This window comes from Lissotriton helveticus, chromosome 2_2, assembly GCF_964261635.1.
Source record: "Lissotriton helveticus chromosome 2_2, aLisHel1.1, whole genome shotgun sequence".
Classification (NCBI taxonomy): domain Eukaryota; kingdom Metazoa; phylum Chordata; class Amphibia; order Caudata; family Salamandridae; genus Lissotriton; species Lissotriton helveticus.
In genome coordinates, this window is record NC_136060.1 from 450,198,160 (window position 1) to 450,221,313 (window position 23,154).

Genomic DNA, 23,154 nt, shown 5'->3' on the forward strand with positions numbered 1-23,154 from the left:
AGCGACTGGAAACAGTCGCTAACATCGCTATCTCCTATTACCAACTTTTGGAGATATTCGCGCTAAGCGCGAATATCTCCAAAAGCTCACACTTGCCCTGAGCAGTTCTTCACCATGTTATCCAATGGGAGGAGGATAACATGGCTAAGAGCATTTGCTCGATAATGCATGAATATCGCTGACTTTTCAGCGATATTCATGCATTGCGGCCGTTTTTTATCGCATTTGCGATAAACCTTGCTAATAGCAAGGTTTATCTGCGATAAAAATCGCCGATGTGCGGCGATAATTTTTGTCTCTAAACAAGTTAGAGACAAAAATTATCGCTAGTTGTTGGTAATATGCCCCGTGGTTTGTCCAAGTTGTGTTTTGGGCCATTTCCTGTCGTGGGAGCTAGATAGGTTTCCTGTGAGCTACTATACTGAGTTTTTGATACATAGATATGTTTTATTACTCATGAATAGAGATGTGAATTTTGTGAGTGCTGAGGTACAGCTGTTTCGTTAAGCTTAGCACAGCAGTTCAACTGGACTTCTGTGTGGTGACATCAGTGGTAGTGGGGTGTTTTTGAATTGTTACCTCGAGGGGCACCAATACTGGCATTCTTCTATAGACAAATTTGAATACATATGTTACTTGGAATTGATGTGCTACTGTAGATACCACCACTACCTCTTGCATATATTGTAACACCCTTAAAACTTTCCTCAGTGCAAAGACCTGCATGTAGCTGTTGCTTAACCCCCACAAAAGAGATCCATTGTGCAATGATACACATGTAATCAGTTGCTTGATGACTCATCCACACGTCTGTCGTCGGGTGGATAGTGTGAGCAGGACTCTGCGGCACACCTTGTCCAACCAATTGCAGCACATCAAGCTGGAGTGCTGGAACAGCAACTCTGGCAAAATAAGTCTGTGTCATAACGATCCATTTCAGGCACATGGCTGCCACAAATTCTAAAAATCCCCCACGAAAAAAAAGGGAGAAGGTCTGGCGCTAACATTTTAGCCAGCTTCCTGTTGTAAAAACGTGCCATTACTTGGTTGTGTTCATAGGGCCCCTCCTGCCTAATGATGCCCATAATGGTAGCTTGGATTTGTATTTCTTTTGCAGTGCCACAGACATAAGTGACTTCTGGAGAGATCTAGGAGGTGCTAGACTCAATGTGCATCTTGGGGGATTCACTGTATGCAATGGTGTCTGCATCCGAGCCTTATATCATTTGGAGGTTGCTGATGTGGCTGATGTTGGTACATTGCAGGGGACAGGGCTGCTTTGTAAAGCTATCATCCTCTTCCTCCTCATCACCTTCTTCTATCACCATGACCGGAGCTGCTTCCCCTATCTCATCGCATCCACCAGCTACATTTTAAGGTGCTCCTATCACCGGATTGCATGATGTTTTTTCATATGGGATGTTTGGCCTCCAGTACCATATCAATCAATCAATCAATCAATCAATATACTTATAAAGCGCACTACTCACCCGTTAGTTTCTCAAGGTGCTGGGGAGAGGGGATGCTACTGGTCGAAAAGCCATGTTTTGAGGCGTTTCCTGAGTTAGGAGGTCCTGGGTCTGGCATAGCTGGAGTGGTAGAGAGTGCCAGGTTTTGGCGGTGAGGTGTGAGAAGGATATTCCTCTAGCGGTGGTGCGGCGGATGTGGGGGATGGTGGCAAGAGCATGGTTGGCGGAGCGGAGATGGCGTGTGGGAGTGTCGAAGGAAAGTCTGTTGTTGAGGTAGGCTGGACAGGTGTTGTAGAGAGCCTTGTGTGCATGGGTCAGGAGCTTGAAGGTGATCTTTTTCGGGACGGGTAGCCAGTGTAGGTCTCTTAGGTGCGGGGAGATGTGGTTGCGGCGGGGGACGTCAAGGATGAGGTGTGCGGATGCGTTCTGGATACGTTGTAGCTTGGCCTTTGTTCCTGCATATAGGGCATTACCGTAATCCAATCTGCTGCTGACCAGGGCGTGGGTGATGGTTTTCCTGGTCCCGACGGGGATCCACTTGAAAATCTTGCGGAGCATGCGGAGACTGTTGTAGCAGGAGGAGGAGATTGCGTTGACCTGCTGAGTCATGTTGAGAGTGGAGTCCAAGATGAAGCCCAGGTTGTGAGCGTGGGTGGTGGGTGAGGGTGCGGTGCCTAGAGAGTTGGGCAGCCAGGAGTTGTTCCATTCTGAGGGATTGGAGCCGAAGATGACGATCTCTGTTTTATCGGTGTTTAGCTTGAGGCTGCTTGATTCCATCCAGTTGGAGATGACGTGTAGTCCGTTGTGTAGGTTGTTTTTGGCAGTAGTGGGGTCTTTCGTGAGGGAGAGGATCAGCTGGGTGTGGTCTGCGTATGATACTATGTTGATGTGGTGTGTCCGAGCGATGTTGGCGAGAGGAGCCATGTAGACATTGAAGAGCATTGGGCTGAGGGAGGATCCTTGAGGGACGCTACAGATGATCTTGGAGGCCTCAGACAGGAATGGCGGAAGGAGGACTCTCTGGGATCTGCCGGTGAGAAATTATGAGATCCAGTTGAGAGCCTTGTTGCGGATTCCGGCGTTGTGGAGACTTGTGCGGAGGGTGTGATGGCATACCGTGTAGAATGCGGCAGAGAGGTCCAGCAGGATAAGTGCTGCGGTTTCTCCTTTGTCGAGCATGATCCTTATGTCGTCTGTGGCAGCGATGAGTGCGGTCTCGGTGCTGTGATTTTTTCGGAATCCGGATTGGAAGGTGTCAAGCACCTTGCTGTCTTCCAGGAAGCGGGAGAGCTGGGTGTTGATGACTTTTTCGATGACCTTGGCCGGGAAGGGGAGGCGGGAGATCAGCTGGTAGTTCTTCGGGTCGTCTGGGTCCGCCTTGGGCTTCTTCAGTAGTGCGTTGACTTCTGCGTGTTTCCAGATTTCCGGGAAGGTGGCTGGCTCGAAGGAGCTGTTGATGGTGTTGCAGAGGTGGGGAGCGATGATGTTGCTAACTTTATTGAAAATGTGGTGAGGGCAGGGGTCCGATGGGGATCTGGAGTGGACGGAGGTCATGGTGTGAGTGACGTCTTCTTCGTTAAGAGGGTCCAGGTGTGGAGGAGGACTTTTTGAGCGGTGCGAGGGTGTTGGATGCAGGTCGGTGGCGGCTGTGTTGGGGTCCGTGGTTCCTGGCGGTGGGGTGTGGGCGAGGGTGGAGATCAGTTGTTCTGTTGAGACTTTGCTCCAGTTGCGTCGGGGGTTGTGTGCGGTGGTGGTGAGTAGGTGGTTTCTGGTAGGAGAAGTGGATGCAGTGATGGTCTGTCCAGTCGAGTTCGGTGGTGTGGCAGAAGAAGACGTGGCTGTTGGCAGCGAACATGGGGTCGAGTGTGTGGCCTGCGGTGTGAGTGGGCGAAGTGATGAGTTGTTTGAAGCCGAGGTTAGCGAGGTTGTCCAGCAGGTGGTTGGTGTTGACGTCGTTGTTGTTTTCTAGGCGGAAGATCAGACCGCCGAGGAGGATGTAAACCGCTGAGGCGAGGGCCTCGGCGCTGACGATGTCGGCGATGGTGTCGCAGAAATGTGCTTGTGGGCCTGGGGGTCTGTAGATCAAAGGAGATCAGTGTTCCTTTGAGGGTGGTTTTGGTGTTGATGTAGATGTTGAAGTGGAGGTGTTCGGCGGAGTTGAGGGTGTCGTGGGTGCTGGTCGAGACTTTGATGGTGCTTTTGTGGACTTTGGCGATTCCTCCTCCTGGTTTATTGGTGCAGTCTCTCCTGGTGATCTTGTAGCCTTCAGGGATGGCAATGGCAATGTCGGGTTCAGAGGCCAAGATTGTCCAGGTTTCGGTGAGGAAGGCGATGTCCGGTGACGTGGAGGTCAGCAGGTCCCAAATTCTATGGCTTGTTTGTGGATGGAGCGGATGTAGAGGAGAATGCAGCTTAGGTGGTTGTTGGCACGTCTGTCATGGTGCTTTAAGGTGCAGGTGAAGTGGCAAGCTTGGCAGGCGAAGGGTCCTTTGGTGGTCCTGGGAGAGGACTGGAAACAGGTGGAAGAGCGTCCTGGGTTGAGGGTGTGGAGGTCGCTGGTGGTGTAATGGCGTCTGGGGGGCCACGGGCCAGGGGGACTGGTGCTGGGAGCGGTCCAGGCGCGGACGGGTGCATAGTGTGAACCAGGCTTACCTCGATGAACACTTGCATGGCATGTTGCAATGTTATTCTCCTGCTTGCTGATCGTAAAGCAGTCCCAAACTAGGGAGAAGCACTTTTTTTGTGTGCCACTAACAATGCCTGACTAACGAGATGTAGGTGGGTGTGTCATTTGCCTCTCTTTGGGGTGAACTATGACTGAGGTCGAGGTGGATACATGGCTCAGTGGGGGGCTTACAAATATGGAAGCTGAGGGTGATGGTGGTGGTGGATCCCGTGCCACATCCTCTGAACAAGTTAATTAGGAAGAGTAATCTCAGTGTACTCTGAGCCACCATCCATACTGACAATCACTGGCTTGTCCTCATCACAGTCAATTTCCATAACTCCAAGGCTTTCAGGATCTTTCCTTCGAACTTGCCTCTCCTGGCAGGTCTCAAACTCAGCCATGGTCCAATCCATATACAGAAGAGGAGGTTAGAAAAAATGGTGGAGTACCCTTTCCTTTTCTTGATGGACGCCAGTGGTTAAAAAGTTTTATCTTGCTCAGCAGGAAGCTATACCACCTGTTTTGTTCCTACTTCAGGAAGAACTGCTGCTGGCTGTGGCTCATGTTGTCCACTTTGCTCAGTTTACTGCAATGATTCGTTACCTAGCAGCTCATTGCTTGTCCCTAGATTGAAGTGGCTGTCGCGCTGAGAGACATGGCACTGGGCTTTGGTTGTTGTGGTGCTGTTGATCTGGGAGTCCTTCTCCCAGCTTGATGACCTGAGTATGGTGTGGCATGACCCCAGGAGTAAGAGATCCCCTTCTCTCTGAGGTGTGTGTTGATGGACCGAAATTCCCTAAGTTTCAAAAGTATAGTTAAAGAGAAATCCTGGAAGAAGAGCAGCATGTGGCCCAGGAATTGTACTGGGTGAGCTTTCCTGCCTTGTGGAAGATAGCTTCTTGGTCTGAAAATTGTGGACACACACCAGGATGTCAGGCGGCAGGGCTTTGTTGCTTTTGAGGAGACTGACTTCATGAACTCTGTCAATTTGTATGTCTGCGGGGCTCTCATCTCCCAATACTTGTTTGAAGAGTGTCAGAAGGTATGGACACATGTCCTCCCCTTCCTCCTGCGGTGGCACCCCTCTGATACATACGTTATTACTCCGCGAACAATTTTCAGGGTCTTCAGCAGTTGCTTGTACCTCGATATATTGTTCCAATAGCCACAATCAATCAATCAATCAATCATAACATTTGTATAGCGTGCTACTCACCCGGAAGGGTCTCAAGGCGCTTGGGGGAGGGGGTCCGCTACTGCTCGAACAGCCAGGTCTTGAGTTGTCTCCTGAAGGCGAGGTGGTCCTGGGTCAGCCGAAGGTGGATGGCGAGGGAGTTCCTTGTCTTGGCCGCCAGGTAGGAGAAGGATCTGCCTCCGGCGGTTGTTCTTCGGATGCGTGGTACGGCGGCCAGGGCGAGGCTAGTAGACCGTAGCTGGCGGGTGGGCGTGTAGAAGGTCAGGCGGTCGTTGAGGTACTTGGGGCCCAGGTCGTGGAGAGATTTGTGTGCGTGGGTGAGTAGCCTGAACGTGATCCTCTTGTTGACGGGGAGCCAGTGCAGGTCTCTCATGTGGCCGGAGATGTCCAGGATGAGTCAGGCGGAGGCGTTCTGGATGCGTTGGAGTCTTTTCTGTAGCTTGGCTGTGGTTCTGGCGTAGAGGGTGTTTCCGTAGTCCAATTGGCTGGTGACGAGGGCCTGGGTGACCGTCTTCCTGGTTTCGGTTGGGATCCATCGGAAGATTTTGCGAAGCATGCGTACGGTGTGAAAGCATGATGAGGAGACGGCGTTGACTTGTCTGGTCATCGAGAGGGAGGAGTCCAGGATGAAGCCCAGGTTGCGTGCGTGGTCTGTTGGCTTGGGAGCAGGATCTCCTGCTGCATCATCTCCAGCTTCTCGTCTCTGCCAGTGATGCAACTCAATCCCCCACCTCATTCAGATCTTTCTGCACTTCCTCTAGGTCTGCCGAGAGTTGGGACTGCATAGAGTGCAAGTCTTCACAGAGAGAGGTGAAAAGTGAGGCCATGAAGGCTTCTATACCTTCACTGTGATCTTCCTCTACTGTTGACATGGCTGAGGGGGTGCCTGTTAAGGATTGCTTCAACACCCCCGCTCTCAGTGTCGGCCCACAGCAGCGTCATCCGGTTCTCACAGGCCTGCAGACACAAGGGACTCACCCGTCACACACGCAGGGGCCAGCCGCTTCCCGGTAATCCTGGTGTCCGTCCCATGGATGGCCCTCCGAGCGATGGGAACCACCATGGAGCCACCAGCCTCTGATTGCTGTCAGAAGCCTCCAGTTCCCAGCTCATTACTCTTGTGCCTCAACTTGTCGCACCTCTGTCTAGGGTGACTTATGGCTCGCACAGCTCAGCCGGAGAGGCACATTTCAGCTCTGCTCTTCCTCCATTCACCCCCGGCCGTCAAGACTCCAGGCTGTGGATGGGGGCACACCAGGGGTGTCCACATCTCCCCGCAGGGAGTACTGCACCTTTCCTCCTTCGATCCTCTCTGTTGGCTATCGCGGGGTCAGGAGTATGCACCGGTCTCAGAACTCTGTATGTTCAGAGTGTGGGCTGCTTCAGGTCATCCACTGGCAGTTGGATTGGTAAACAGATCTCTGTCAGTGCCTCCAATGTCCCTTCTGCGGCGAATAGCATGACCAACCATGCAGGCCGAGGTGCAGCCAGTGGGCACCCCAAGCATTAAAGGCCATCCTAGGCCGCAGGCCACATCCCCATGCTACCAGCCCCAGCGCCATCTTCACTCCATCCGCCGATCCTACTCACCCACAAAGTCGCTCCGTCTCAATGGAAGGGTCGGGGTGCTTTGCCGGATTTTTGCTGTGGCCCCACCATCAAGAAGTGCTCAGCTTCAGGCCGCTATACAATGCTGAGAGTCAGTGGCGCCGGAGAGACTACTTGGACTGGCGAAAGACACCTTGATCATATTGGAGCCATAATTAGGCAAATAATTCACCTGGAGAAAACACAACGGATGACCCCCGTAGAGCCCATATGCGGGTTGGAATTATCACAGCATTACACTAACGAGAGAACAGATCTGGAAATAGCCTTGAAAAAGTCGTGGGTTACATTCCCATTTACGACGAAACACGTGTCGGCTGATTGCAAGTTTCCAGTGAACGGGAATACATTTGAAACTGAATTACAAGAACAAGAACTCATCTTTACTATATTGTGACAATTGGTGGAGACACTGGCATATATAAGCAACATTGTAATTTACGTGTGCTAAGGAGTATTGCAGCTAAGATAATAGTGCAGTGGTGTTTTTTCTTTAGTACTACATTTTAAATAAATATATACAATTAATTTACATTAATATGTAAAATAAAATATTGGTACCAACTATTTTCAGTTTAATAAACTGTTCACTTTTCCCTATACTTCACCATATGGGATATCCGCCCTGACTGCAAAGCCTCTTTATGATAAAATATAGGGAAAAGTAAAAAAAAGTGTATTACCTTCAGAAAAAATGTAATGTCATTTGTTTTCTTTGTGCAGCACACATGCCAACATTAGGAGAGAAGAAAGAAGGTGATTTAAAAAATAAATTAACAGGAGGATTTATTTTCCCCATTGCTTTGTATCAAAAAGTGTATCATTTCAGACAGGGAGAAAGTTAAATCAAAGGCATTTTTTGCTTTCAAAATTAAAAGTCTCCCACCTGAATAGGGTATTTTGCCATGTATGGTATAGTATATTTCATGTACCGTGTGAACATAATTGCATTTAAGAATAAAAGAGCTTGTTTCAGAACAATGATCAATGTGATGTGGCCTCCACTAAAATCTCAACCAAGTCATTTTTTAGCAGCCGGGAACAACATTCTGCCACTCCATTTCCATATTTTGCTAGTTTATGTTTAGAACCCTACGGGGTGTGGCTTGACACCTCAGAAAGATGTAGCCTGATTACGGAACTCAGGAGCGACCGCAGGAGTAGTTTGGACTTTGACATCTTTCTGGCTGCCTGTCCGCTCCCAAATCATCATGAGTGCAGCAGAACCCCTCCTGCACAGAATGAAAAAAAAACTGATGCTTTTCCTCACAAGTTATTAGTGGCTGCCTCAATATATATACTTTTACCACGTGTGAAAATCCAGGAATTTAAGCCTTTTCTTTGTCTCTCCTCTTAAAGTTTAACAAGAACTGTGATTTTATTGTGCCTACTCCTCCTTGATCTTGTGCGTAAAACTAGAAATCTATAACTGAATCCGCCTGTTGAACTCATATTTACTCAATATACTGTTGATTCCAAAAATACCTTCTCTGGTATAGAGTCTACTATGGAGAGCCTCAATGCTCCTCCTCAAAACAGTATGCCATCATGCTTAACCTTCACATCTGCACCCTCTTCTAAGGTTTTCTCTATAAAACTACTAGGACATGACCTCGACCAACCAACAAATGACCTAAGAAAGACCGACACTTTCCCATCAAAGCTACTACCTCTGATTCCATGGAATTAATACTAGATCAAATCCAAGCTTTGAAACCTTACATGGAGGACACTAACAAGAAACTTCAGCAGCTTGATGACAAGTTGTCTATATTAGAGAACAGAGTTACTGATGTAGAGCAGTGGATTAGCGACATACAGGATAATGTTCAAGATGGTAAACTTCTCCAAACCGAAAGTACATATCCAAAAGAATTGACTGAAGAACCACAATTGACGTAAAAATGTATGCATTTATGGCCTTGCTTAGGGTATGGAGGGCTCTCAGCCTATTTCAGTTTTTCAAACATATATTCCCAATTTTCTTGATATTGCAGAATCTACTTCTTTAAATATACAATAAGCCCACAGACTTGGTCACCATCCCCAACTATTTTTGTCATCAAACAAACCTTGAGGTGTCATGATCTTCTTTCTGGGATAAAAGGATCTCCTCCTAGTTATTTTTTTTGGGGGGGTATTTATGTAGCGCAAACTCAACCCAAAGGTATCAGAGCACTTTACATGAGCCTCCAGTTACAATACAGATGGACACGTCCATTTTTTGGTAGACACGGGGAGATATAGTGATTTGCCCAGAATCACAGGATGTTCAGCGTCCTTGCAGAGACTCAAACCCGGTTTCCCAGCTTCGCGGTTGACAGCTTTAGCCATTAGGCCACATCCCATCCCCTAAAAAAACTGCAAAAAATAAAGACTGTATTACTTGGTATGGTAACTCAATAGTTTTTTACTCAGGATCTAGCCAAACCTACTGCAGATAGACGGGAAAGGTTTCTAGACGTGAGCCCTGCTCTATGCTCCCTGGAAGCCTGTTTTAGAGTTTTTCACTCATGTTTCTTTAAAGTGACCTATAAAAAAAATCAACAATGTGCGAAGACCCTTCCCTGTTTCTGAATTATATAGACAATTGTAAAATTGAAGCAATGGATACTACTAAACTTTCATACTCCTAATCATACTCTTTCTCATACTCTATATTTTAATTATATCTCTTGTATATATTTTTATTTATATCATCTACCTGTACTGATTCATTATCTTCATATCTTTGCTTTATGGATTTCATATGTGATGATAATGTACATCTTTTTCTTCCTTCCATCAATCAATCAATCTATCAATCATTGACCCGTGAGGGTTTTAAGGTGCGGGGGGGTAAAGGGGGCTGCAACTGATCGAATAGCCAGGTCTTGAGAAGTCTTCTGAAGGCCAGCAGGTCCTGGGTCTGTCGTAGTCCAGTAGGGAGAGTGTTCAAGGTCTTGGCGGCGAGGTAAGAGAAGGATCTGCCGCCGGCGGTGGTTTTCCTGATGCGTGGAACTGTGACGAGGGCGAGGTTGGCTGAGCGGAGGCTGCGGGTGGGGGTGTTGAAGCTGAGTCGACCGTTGAGGTATGCTGGTCCGGCGTTGTGTAGGGCTTTGCGTGGGTGGATGAGGAGTTTGAAGGTGATCCTCTTGTTTACGGGGAGCCAATGCAGGTCTCTCAGGTGGGGTGTGATGTGGCTGTGTCGGGGGACATGGAGGACCAGTCGTGCCGAGGTATTCTGGATGCGTTGCAGCCGTCTCAGTAGCTTGGTTGTTGTTCCTGTGTAGAGTGTGTTCCCGTAGTCCAGTCTGCTGGTGACAAGGGCCCGAGTGACGGTTTATCCCATGACGGAGGGGATCCACTTAAAGATCCTGCGGAGGATTCGGAGGGTGTTGAAGCAAGATGCCGAGATGGCCTTGACCTGCTTGGCCATGGAGAGGGCGGAGTCGAGGATGACCCCCAGGTTGCGTGCGTGGTCGGTGGGTTCTGGGGCTGTTCCTAGTGATGTTGGCCACCAGGAGTCATCCCAGGCTGAGGGGGTGGAGCCGAGGATGAGTACCTCGGTCTTGTCTGAATTCCGCTTCAACCTGCTGTCCTTCATCCATTTGGCGATGGCCTTCATTCATCTGTCGAGGTTGGCTTTGGCGGTGCGGGGGTCTTCCGTGAGGGAGATGATCAACTGGGTGTCGTCGGCGTAGGAGATGATGTTGAGGCTATGCTGTCAGGCGACGTGGGCGAGTGGTGCCATGTAGATATGATCCCTGTGGAACGCCGCAGATGATCTCGGTGGTCTTGGAGCGGAAGGGTGGAAGGCAGACTCCCTGGGTTCTGCCGGAGGGGAAGGATGTGGTCCAGGCCAGGACCTTCTCTTGGATTCCGGCGTTGTGGAGGCGTGTTGTTAGGGTGCGGTGGAAGACCGTGTAGAAGGCGGCTGATAGGTCCAGAAGGATGAGGGCGTCTGTTTCTCCTTTTTCTATAAGGATCTTGATGTCTTCGGTAGCGGTGATGAGGGCGGTCTCGGTGCTGTGGTTGCTGCGGAAGCCGGACTGGGATGGGTCCAGGATGTTGTTGTCTTCGAGGTAGCGGGTCAGCTGTCGACGATCTTCTCTGTGACTTTCGCTGGGAAAGGGAGCAGGGAGATGGGCCAGAAGTTCTTGAGGTCCTTGGGGTCCACCTTGGGTTTCTTCAATAGGGCGTTGATCTCTGCGTGCTTCCAGCTCTCCGGGAAGGTTGCTGTCTCGAAGGAGATGTTGATTGTTTTCCGAAGATGGGGTGCAATGGCTGTGTTGGCTTTGTTGAAAACGTGGTGTGGGCATGGGTCAGATGGGGATCCGGAGTGGATGGAGTTCATGGTCTTGATGGTGTCTTCGTCGCTGACGTTGGACCAGGCGGTCAGGCGTCTGGTGCGGGTGGTGGTCGCAGGGGTGGTGGTCTTGGTGGTGGATGTGGAGGTGGCAGTGTTGAAGATGTCGTGGATGTCGGTGATCTTTGGGTGAAAGAAGGTGGCCAGTGAGTCGCACAGGTCTTGCGATGGGGGAATGTCTTTGGTGTTGGAGCTGGGGTTGGAGAGTTCTTTCACGATGTTCAAGAGCTCTTTGCTGTTGTGTGTGTTGCTGTCTAGGGGGTCCTTGAAGGCGGTCCTCTTGGCGGTCCTGATGAGTTGGGGGTGTCTGCAGGTGGCGTTCTTGTGGGCTGTGTAGCTGTCTGGTGTTACTCGCGGGGCAGCTCTTCTATAGCTTCCGACAGATGCGCTTGGAGGTCCAGAGGTCTTCGGTGAACCTTGTGGCTTTCTTGTCGGTGTGATTGGTGGCGGGGCTCCTGAGTGGGGAGAGGGTGTCGGTGCAGTCGTTGACCCACTGTTTGAGGTTGATGGCGGCGGTGTCGGGGTCAGTGGGGTCGGCGGGTGGTCCCAAGGCGAGGGTGGTGGTCAGTTGGTCCTCGGTGACCTTGCCCCAGCTGCGACGTGGCATCTGTTGGGTGCGGTGGTGTGTGGTGGGTTTCCTCAAGGTGAAGTGGACACATCTGTGGTCGGTCCAGTGGGGTTCGGTGGACGTGGGGACTTGCAGAGAAGATGGAGTCCAGTGTGTGTCCAGCGGCATGGGTGGGTGTCGTCATGAGCTGTTTAAGTCCGAGGTTGGCGAGGTTGGCAATCAGGGCGGTGGAGTTGGCGTCGTTGTTGTTCTCGAGGTGGAAGTTCAGGTCCCCAAGGAGGATGTAGTCCGTGGAGGCAAGGGCATGGGTGCTGATGAGGTCGGCAATGGTGTCCCTGAAATGTGGTCGGGGTCCAGGTGGTCTGTAGATGAGTGCACCTCTGAGTGTGGTGTTGGGATCGGTATGGATCTGGAAGTGCATGTGCTCGGCGGTGGTGAGGGTGTTGTCGGTGTTGGTCGAGACTCGGAGGGTGTTCTTATGGATGATGGTGATTCCCCCTCCCACTCCGTTGGTGCGGTCTCTGTGGGAGATCTTGTAGCCTTCTGGGATGGCTATGGCGATGTCTGGTGCTGAGGTGGTGTTCAGCCATGTCTCAGTCAGGAAGGCGACGTCGGGGGTGGTTGAGTCTAGGAGGTCCCAGAGTTCCATGGCGTGCTTGCGAGCAGTGTGGGTGTTGAGGAGGATGCATCAGAGGTGATTGGATACTCTGGTTGACGGTTTGGCGGGCCGGTTGCTGGTGAAACTGCAGTTCCGGCAGGTGAAGTGCCCTTTGGTGCGCTTCGGGGTGGCCTGGTAGCAGGTGTGTTCTTGTCCTGGGTTGAGTGCGTGGAGGGTGCTGGAGTCGTAGTGCAGTCTGGTGTTGTGGCGGCTTCGGGGTCCAGGGGTTCTGGCGCTGGGCGCGGTCCAGGCGCGGACGGGCGCAGACGAGCTTGCCTTTGGCATGCCAGCGGCGCGCCAGCGGCACGGCGGCGCAACGGCCGCCATAAGAAGGGGAGGTGGGAGGGAGGAGCAGCTGGGAGGGGGGAGGGAGCCAATGGGCGTGGAGTATTCATCTCCTGCATCCAATGGTTATATATACATAGATATATATATATCTCTGCATATAGTCTTCCCTCTTTTTTACCACCGACTTTTACTAATATTCATATCTTTCTTATCCTTTCTACATCTTTTTTCTCATCTCTTTTTCTTACATCTCCCCTGTCTCTTTGTATATACGTCAGATATCTTCCACATTTCACAAGATCTTCTCTTCTTTTTTTATGTGGGTGACTTAATGTATACAGTTTTTCATTTTAACCCCTTCGGTGCTCATGATGGAGCGGTTCTGTCATGAGCCACACAGTAGGCGTGTGCTCATGATGGAACTGCTCCATCATGGCCCCTACCCATGGAGGAAGCGCTGGAGCTCCCCCCATGGGCAGCCCATCTGCATCCCCAAACAGGAATGCCAGCTGAAGAGTTTCCGCTGCCACACCCACGTGCGATCCTGTGACGTCAGCGCATGCCGACGTCAACAGGAAGCGCTGGGCGACCTTGAAACCATTTGCTTCCAGGCATCCAGGGAGGCACAGGTATGTTTCTGTGCTCTGGTGGGGTGGGTGGGCAGATCATCAGGCATTGATGTATCGGGGAAGAGGAAAGAGTGTTTCCTCTCCCCTGATGTCTCAATGCAGGGCATCCCTGCTGCACGATCGCGCACAGCGTCACAATCCTACAACGGGAATGCCCCCACTAGACACCAGTATAATAATAATAATAATAATAGGCACATTTTTAAAGCGCATGGTTACACTCAGCCAGTGTGTCCCCGCGCTGCGGTGCTAACTGCCTTGCTCGCTACACCCTATCCTAAACCAGGCGTGACTATCCAGAGGGGAAGAGATAGGTTTTCAAGTTTTCCTGAAGGTACCTTGCGAGCCCTCTAACCGGAGGCTCAGAGGGAGCTTGTTCCATTGCTGTGCAGCCAGAAAGCGTAAGGATCGACCACCCATCCTTGCCCTCTTATTAGCTGGAACGCACACCAAGCCCTTCCCACATGATCTAAGTTTGCAAGTGGGAGAATAGAGAGTGAGTAGATCAGACAAATAGGATAGGCCCGTCCCCTGAATGATACGGTGGCAGACGCACAGTGCCTTGAACAAGACTCTCTCCCTTATCGGCAACCAATTGAGGGAAGCCAGCGCCATCTTCGAGGAGGCTCATAAGAACCAGATGAGCTGCTGCGTTCTGTATACCTTGGAGTCTTTGCGTGCATTTAGCCTTAGCACTCAGGTAGAGAATATTGCTGTAGTCAAGGCGCGATGTTACCAAGGCGTGCACCATGAACTTCCTGGCTGCAGTAGGCAGCATATTCAGGGTTTTACAAAGGCCCTTCAGGACTCCAAAACAAGCACCTGCTACCCGCCTGGTATGGTACTCAAAGGAGAGCTTAGTGTCCAGCCATACCCCCAAGTTCTTTGCCTGAGCGCAGGGCATGGGGGTGGACCCCAAACTCTGGGGCCACCTTGCCGATGACCACACTGACGGAGCTCTCCCTACCACAAGCACCTCTGTCTTATTGCCATTCAATTTCAGGCAGTTGTTAGCCATCCATAATGCCAGCTCTTGCATGCATGCCATGAAATTGGAGGCTGCCGTATCCTGTGCCTGTGTCAGGGAGCCCACCAGTTAAGTGTCATCGGCATAGGACACAACCCTAATCCCAAATCTGTCTGCAGTCTCTCTCTGCTAAAGGTGTAACATACAGATTGAACAGGGTCGGGCTCAGGATCAATCCCTGCGGCACCCCCTGTTTCAGTTTGATGACTTTAGAATAGTGGGAGCCCTGCCTCACCTGAAAACTGCGCTCAAACAAAAAAGATTTCATCCAGCTCAATGCACTTCCAGACACCCCCCCCCCTTCAGTAGGCACTACAACTGAGTTTGGTGAGCAACAGTGTCAAAGTTGGCACTTAGATCCAACAGGATTAAGGTCGCCGTCTGTCCAGCATCCACATATTTCCTAATTGTTTCTGTGGCGAAAAGCAGGGCAGATTCCGTCGAGTGGAGGGCCCGGAATCCAGACTGCGTGGGATGGAGGAGATTATATTTCTCAATATGCTCAGTAAATTGCGTGTTTACCACTTTCTCCACAACCTTTGCAAAGCAGGGAAGTAAGGAGATTGGGCGCAGATTATCAAATTGGTCTGGGCTAATGTGCGGTTTCTTGGGTAGCAGAAGGACCACTGCTTCTTTCCATCTTACTGGCACGGTCCCTTTCATTGAAGATACCTCCAAGAGGTGTCTAATATATGGCTCAAGGGTTGCACTTTAAGGGAGGCAGGGTCTCTAGGAGAGCCCGACTTGACACTAATACAAACGACTCTGGAGGGGGAACAGTAAATCTATCACTACATTCACTCTCCAGAGTATACCCCACTTCCTCCGAGATCTCGTGGCCTACTCGAGCAGAATCCGAAAAGGTGGAATGAATTTTCTCCACATTATCTGCAAAAAATCTGCCATGCGGTTGCATAACTCTGCTGAGCCAGTTACTGGTGCTGCTGTTGTTGCTAGGGAAGATATCTCTTTGTAGACCCTAAACAGTTCCCTTGCTGAATTTTCTGCCATCCCGATTCTTTCCTGGTAGTATGATTCCTTAGCCTTTCTAATGAGTCCATGATTGATCTTCAACGTAGCTTTATACTCCCTCCTCACCTGGTCCGAGAAGTCTTTCCTCCACCGCCTTTCTAGGCGTTTGCAGCCTGCTTTAGCCATCCTCAAGGCAGCGTTAAACCAAGGAGCAGATTTTTGTACTCTTCCTGGTTTTTTTATTGACCAGGGGGCGGTGCTATCCAGTGCCTCCATAATGCGCCTGTCCAAGATTTTGCGTGCGCTTTCGGCATCTATGTTCCAGGTTGCGGTTTCGTTACTGGTGGTTCTGCTGTTTATGTAGTTGCATGTGTTTGCTAAGAGTCTTTTTTTTGTACAATGTATATGAGTTTCATTTCTCTGCATGAATGTGTTTGCAAATGGTGTATTAATAGCAGAATGTATGGAAAATGTATACTTTATCTTGACACTCGCTCAGCCATTTTGTACTCTTTCCCCCATCTTGTCTCTGCATACAACAGCTTGTGTGCTGGAACGTTCACCCCTGTATGCGCTTTTTGTACCTCAAGAGTCGAGACGGGAAGTTTCTCTGATTTTGCGGTAAGCTACGTTCTTTTCAGTATGCCTGTGGCGATAATTCAACGATAACATGGAACAGCTGCTGATGTGTTTTTCACGTTCACATCTCCTGACTTTGTCTTCTTTGTTCAGCTCATGCGCAAACGGTAGGGGAGATAAGGGTATAAGAACTATGAGGGCTCTGCAGGTTTCAGATTGCCTACTCAGACAGCTACGGGTGTCTGCTGCTGATGCTCTCTCTCTCATGAGACTATAATAATACATCCTTTCTCTCTGTGCTCCAGTGTTGGTCTTACAATTGGTGCCAGAATAGGGACCCATCAGAGATGTGGCTGCCCGGTCGAGGGGTCTCAAGGAAGAAGCTTAAACGGACGGTAGTGGGGTGCACCTATGCCAAGAGACCCTCGTCTTCGTAGCCACTACCCAACTTTCTCTTCATTTGCGAAGACCCCCAGAAATGGTGCCAGTCCTGACTGGGGCCCTCAATAGATTTGGACGATTTTTGCAGTAAGAGACCACCTGGAGGACGAGGCAAAGGATTCTGGTATGGTCGCTAATTTGCAACACCATTATGCTCTGGTTATAGTTCTTATTCGTTATTGTTTGATTTTGTTTGTTTCACTCTTTGCAAAGATTGAAGGCAAGCGGGTAATGTCCAACGCAGGATCTTTTGATAACAAGAAAAAGGTTTGGTAAAAACTATTGTAAACATGCCCGTGTGTAGTAAATTTGTACGGACATGCTGTTGTATACTTCTGTCAGATGTTTTAGAAGAAAGTCAACCAGTCCCTCGGAAAGGTACCCCGAATAAAGAAATCTATGTAAAGTACGGTATTTCTCCCATGATGTACAGTACATTATGGAACAAATACACGTCAAAAGATAGGGATAAAACCTGGCCAAATATGGCTCTTTTGACCCTCAGAAAATAGAGGAAGTAGAAGCCCAATTGCATAGGCGCAGATGTAGACAATACATGTTTGATTCCTCGGGGTTATGGAAGAAGGCAATTATAGAAAGAGGGAGGAGAGCTCAAGCTCGATTCCAGAAGGCAGAACGGAAATCAGAGAAACAAGAATTGGCAGAATTCCAACAAGAAAAGGTGGCTTTGAATATTACATGTTTATTTGAATTTGTAAGTATATGGGTATTTGTTAGGCGCATGTATCACCCATAGGTCTCACAGCGTCTAAGTGCCAGTATCCTATGCAATATACTCCCTTGGCACAGTCAGACCCCCATGAGGAGGAATTACTCCGCCACCACCATATCACGACCCTCCCCCTCTACCTCCCGCTGATGGACAACTCCTCAACGCTAACGGACAACAACCTCCCAGTCCAGACTTGGGTCCCAACCATACAGCTCCAACCCCATCTCTCTCTAGTCGCGAACACTCAGTAGATGATAGTTTATGAACCCCCTGCCCTACTACAGACGAGAAACTCGCTTTAGATCAATTGACCCATCCCTATTTGGAAGACAATTGTACCCTTGATTACATACGTAAGGTCTATTCGGCCTACCTGAACCACTTGAAAAATGATTTTGCTTGTAGATTCGCATATGAAGTGATGACCTTATATGAGGGACACCATAAGGTTACACAAGAAAATTATGTTAGAAGGCCACACCGTAAAGTGACAGAACGTGGAGCAAGTGAGGAGGAAAGAGATGCATTGTTTGTGTTTATGCTACGAATGATGGAAGAACTAAGGGGGGATCAAGAGAAAGGGAAAGAAAGTGATAGTGGTGCAGTGTGTGGAATGATTGAAAGGATAGCGCCAATGAGAGAGGCGGCCCCGGTTTTCATCCTGGCCAGAGGGGCCGGAAAACAGGATGGTATAGGTAGCCCAGATGCAAACAGCATGACATTGTACAATTGGGTATACACTCCTTGGATCCGAGCAGATATTTTGGCTTTTAAGAAGGATTTACCAGACCCCAGGAAAAACCCTGCCTCCTTCTATGAGGAACTAGACACTGTTGTCTCCACCTAAACTATGGCGCTAGTGGACATAGACCAGTTTTTCGGACTAATTCTACCCCATGACCTTTGGAGACCCATTAGCAAGGTGGATGACGTAACTCGGTTTCACTATACTTGGCTAGACTTAGACAGAATGGATACAGACAGAAAACCTGGCGAACGACCAGCTGCTGCCATCTTAGCTCTCCCAGCCCTTATAGTGGCAAAGCTCAAACAGTCAGTCCCAACTCGAAAGGTGGATTGGACCATTATTAATGCATGCAAACAAAAGACTGACGAGACAGTTTCTGATAATTTTTCTAGACTCGGCCAAGTCTTTACTGACTATAGCGGACAAGACACCGCTACCGACACTGGATGATACGTATTGGTTCAAACATTTGTTAAAGGCTACTGACCCCCATGTCCATGAAATTGCAGAATAGTGAAAGTAGATGGCCCTTGTCTACCCCAGCTCACATGATGACAATAGCACAGTATTATGAACATTTGCAGAGTAAAATTGAAGAAGAAAAGACTTAAAAGAAAAGGTCATGCTTTCCCAAGTCTATCATCAGACACAGGGGAGAAACCTTGAAGGATTTACACAAATGACCACCTGCCGATTTCAGAATTGGGTCTACTTTTCTAAAATGTATAGCTTTCCAGGATTCATTATTGCCTTCATACCCATTTCTACCATTATCTGGAAGGAGGTTGAAAGCACAAAAAAATAGCAAAAATAGGCTATGTCCCCGAAAAATGCCAAAACTGTGCAAAAAATGTTGGTTTTCTGATGAAAGTCTGCTTTTCCCTGAAAGCTGGGGTGATGGTGAATTCAGCACAACAACCCCTTTTTTGATACCCTTTGCAGGGAAAATCCAGACACTTTCATCTGTAGCCCTTTTTTTTCAATAAAAAAAAAAAATGTAGCTGTATTTTGGATAATTTCTGGGTCCCCTCCAGGGGAATCTATAAACCTTGGGTACCTTTAGAATCCCCATGATGTTGGTAGAGAAGGACGCAAATTTGGCATAAATACCTTATATTGTCAAAAAGTTACAGTGGCCTAAGTGTGAACTACCCCAAAGAGCTAAAAAAAGCTTACATGGGGGGGGGGGGGGGGGGGCAGCGGGGTGGTGACTAAGGCCTAGCAGCGAAGGGGATATAAAAGATTTTTTTTCTAACAACTGTTTATGTGTAGAGTATATTAGTTATATTTGAATGTGTTCCTTATGATTATACCTGTGATTACTTGAAATGTTTATGATTATACCTGTGATTACTTGAAATGTTAAAGTGTTGGGTCCACACATAAAAATGCAAAGAAAACTGACACACTTAGCCAAATTAAATACCGGCATTGCTTTATTACAGGAAACTTTTGTTGTTGATTCAGAAGCCAAAAAACTTGTTCGCATTTGGGAAAGCCATGCTTTTACTTCACTAGAATCTGGAATATGTAATGGTGTTGTGATTCTTTGTAATAAAGACCTAGTTGCACCAATATTACTGTATCAGGAAGGTAATTGACTTATAGGAAAAGTATCAATTAATAAGATACTACTCATGATCTTTAATGGATGTGCTCTGACACACTTTGAGCAATCAGTCTGGTCCAATATTACTTACAAATTGTTGTCTGTCACTGATGACTATTTTTTTTTTTTCAGTTTAGTAAAGTTTTATTTTGTTTAAGAGAAAAAAAAAGTACATCATAAGATAACAGCATGACAAAAATACGAACCAATATGAGAGAACAATTGGAGATAAATGGAGAGGAAAAAATGGTTCGGAGAAAACATGAAAAGGAAGAAAGTGGAAGAAAAAGAGAAAGATAAGAAAAGAAAAGAAAAAAGAGGGGGAGAGAGAGAGAAGGAGGGATGGTTAGGGAGGGGGATAAGCGGATAAGAAGGTAGCAAAAGGCAGCCAGGTAAGGTCAGACTTAATTTTTAAAGTGACAGAAGAAGAAGAAGCAATTGCAATTCTGTGCTCATAACATATGAAATTCCACCATGTATGCACAGACAATTTAGTATTATCCTTCCAACATGACAAAATTACTTTGAAAGCAGTTGCAATGAAAAGATCAAATAATTTAGCATTATAGGAATGTAACTCTAAAACATCTGATATGGAACCTAGAAAAACGTGCAGTGGTGAGAATGGTTCAGAAAAATGAAAAATACGCATGCAATAACCCCAAACTGAGCTCCAAAAAGTAAGAACAGAGGAGCAGTCAAACAAGAGGTGTTTGAGCGTGCCAGGATGAGATGAGCATGACCAGCAAAGGGGGGAGGATGAAGGGGAGAATTTTGTTATGCTTACAGGGGTAATAAGAGCTCTATGGTATAGAAAAAAAAGGGATTGAGTAATACGAGCTGACATCTAAGTCTTAAACAACTTACACCATAAACGATCCCAAACATCAACAGATAACGAGAAAGATAAATCAGTTTCCCAAACATTTTCAATAATGGTTTAAGGTCTAAGACCAACATTATCCAATAACAGTTTATAAATTAGAGCAGCTTTAGGGATTTGTTGAGGTAACAAAGGATACAGAGGAGTGGTAGGAGTAAGGGAAGGAAGGGAATCAAAAGGAGGAAGGGTAGACAAATGAGATAAAATGGCAGAAGTAATAATGTCATATTCCCTGCGAAAATGTACAGGTAAATCAAACATGGTTTGCATTACAGAAAATGAAATAATGGAGGAAGCAGAGAAGAATTGGTATACAAACATAATATCCTTTTCTTTCCAATGCTTGAAATAAAAAGATTTACCCTTATACTTAAGATATTTGTTATACCATACACTAGAAGAAAGAAAACATTGTAAGGGGGAGGAATCTTTCGAGAATACAGTGTGCAGTAGAGTATGTGAGTATTTCAGTACAGGGTGGGTAGCCAAAAATGAACAATGTGACATAAAAAGAGATTGTTGGAAAGTAAAATCTTTTCAAATGCAATCCATCTGGGCAGAGGAATCAGTGAAATTGAAAGCCAATGAAAAAGCTTGTTTTATTAAAAAGGCAGAGTGGTATGACTGAAAATCAGGAAAGCGAACCCCACCTTCAGATTTCGGGCGTATAAGTTTATGAAGAGCAATACGAGGTCTTTTATTATTCCACAAAAATTTAGAGCAGATGGAGTTCAACCGGTTGAAATATAATTTAGGAATTTTCACAGGAAGCATGGAGACAGTATACAAAATATGTGGGGAAATCATCATTTTAATGGTGTCTAAACGACCCCACCATGAAAGAAAAAGGGGAGACCATAATTGAAGAAGTGACTGAATTTTTTGAGTAAGGGAGGTAAAGGTCAGTTTAAGTGTGTCACCTAAAGTAGAGGAGAACCAAATACCCAAGTATTTGATCTTGGAGGGACACCAGGCGAAATCAGTTGATGCAAACATATGTTGGTAACAGGATGAGTTTAAGGGTAGGACCTCCGTTTTAGAGAGATTAAGCTTATATCCAGAAACAGAGGAGTATAAGCGGACTTCTTCCAAAAAAGGAGGAAGGGAAGAAACAGGATTAGCCATGTAAACCAGGACATCATCGGCATAAGCGAAATTTTTGTCTCAAATGACGACAATTTGAACCCATTAATGAGAGGGTTAGAACGGATTTTAATGAGAAAGGGTTCAAGGCAAAGAATAAAAAGTAAAGGGGAGAGGGGGCAGCCTTGTCTCGTTCCTCTGGTTAAGGCAAAAAATTTTGAGAATTGATTATTAACAAAAACACTTGCACGAGGAGCAGAATAGAGTAGTTTAACTAAGGCAATGAATGAGGGGCCAAACCCAAACCATTGTAATGATTTGAACATGAAATTCCAAGTAATACGGTCAAACGCTTTCTCACCGTCCAGGGATAAGGCAGCTAGGGGGGCTTTAAAACGTTTACTATGTGAAATAATATTTGCAAAAACACGGGCATTGTCAGCAGCAAGTCTACCTTTCACAAACCCGACTTGATCAGTGCTGATTAGGAGAGGGATAAGGGAGTCAAGGCGGGCAGCTAGAATTTTGGCAAAAATTTTACAATCGTAATTAATGAGGGAGATGGGACGGACATTTTTACACAAGGAGTGGTCTTTGTCAGGCTTGGGGATTACGATTATTAGGGCATCCAAAAAGGACCCAGAGGCTTTGGCATTAGTAATAAAGGAGTTGAAAAGTTGTAACAGATGAGGAACAAAAATAGTGTGCATGGTGGAATAAAACTCAATAGGGAGACCATCTGGACCAGGGGCTTTCGATTTCTTTAGGGATGTAATTGCCTTGAGAATTTCCTGAGGAGTAATTTCAGTCTCTAGTTGCTGGAATTCGGTAGGGAGAGATGGGGGAGGGGGTAGGTCTTTGAAGAAACGGGAGAGGTCATCATCATCAGGAAGCGTATCATCAGTATATAGGAGTTTATAGTAATTATGGAATACTTGTGCAATATCCTCATCAGAAGAAACCAGGGTGTTAGTTACTTCATTGAGAATGGGGCCAATTGATTTCCGTTCAGATTTAATTTTGAGATAATTTGCTAGCATTTTCCCAGCTTTATTCTGCCCTCCATGAAATTTAGATTTAATCTTCAAAAGGGTGTTACAAGCTTCAACCATGGCAAGCTGATTGAGGTCAGATTTGGCTTTGATAAGTTGGAGGAGAGCGTCAGGATTCTTGGAAGAAAAGTAAGAGTGTTCTAGGGTCTTGATGTTAGAGAGTTGGGCGATATATTTAGCGCGGGTGAGTTTTTTCTTTTGAGAAACATACGAAGTTGTGAAACCACGTAAGGTAGCTTTAAAGGCATCCCAATTATTCGAGACTGACGTGTCATTAGGTAAATTGAGGGAAAAGTATTCAGAGATAAAATCTTTAACTTTAGACATAAAGACAGAATCTGAGAGAAGGAAAGTATTAAATTTCCTACGATTAAAAGAGGAGGAGGTTTAACCAGGTCAAAAGTGGCATAAGCAGGTGCATGGTCCGACAAAAAAATAGAACCAATCTCGGATTTCTGAATTGCAGGGAGAAGGGATTTGCTGACTAGAATATAGTCAATTCTGGACCTGGTGTGGTGAACATTGGAGTAAAATGTATATTCAAGCGAGTTCGGATTGCATGTTTTCCAGACATCAAAAAGGGGACGGGAGGCAAT